This window comes from Penaeus monodon, chromosome 34 (genome assembly GCF_015228065.2).
Source record: "Penaeus monodon isolate SGIC_2016 chromosome 34, NSTDA_Pmon_1, whole genome shotgun sequence".
NCBI classification, from domain to species: domain Eukaryota; kingdom Metazoa; phylum Arthropoda; class Malacostraca; order Decapoda; family Penaeidae; genus Penaeus; species Penaeus monodon.
The window spans coordinates 9,284,324-9,284,524 of record NC_051419.1 but is presented as its reverse complement, the minus strand read 5'-3'; the positions used below and the strand labels follow the sequence as shown (position 1 = coordinate 9,284,524).

Sequence of the window (201 nt, the reverse complement as noted above, 5' to 3'; positions counted from 1 at the left end):
CTAGATAGAAAGGAGAGGTAGGATTTAGATTGATCTACTCATAGGATGTAATAATATATGGCATACACAGTACATGTGTATGTAATACAGGATTTTTGGCTGCAAAGATTTCAACATGCTTGTGCTATTGTTAGTTATTGTTAGTGCTATGGTCAGGTGTGGTGGTTAGGTCAGTTCGGCCTTGACATGTAGCATGTCTTT

The 201-nt window shown here is 37.8% G+C and overlaps 1 protein-coding gene across 1 annotated transcript in view; it reads left to right on the top strand.

Annotated features, from left to right (window-relative positions):
* Positions 1 to 201, top strand: part of LOC119594573 — a gene marked incomplete at its 3' end in the record, with an annotated part of 22,419 nt that overhangs the window by 7,931 nt on the left and 14,287 nt on the right.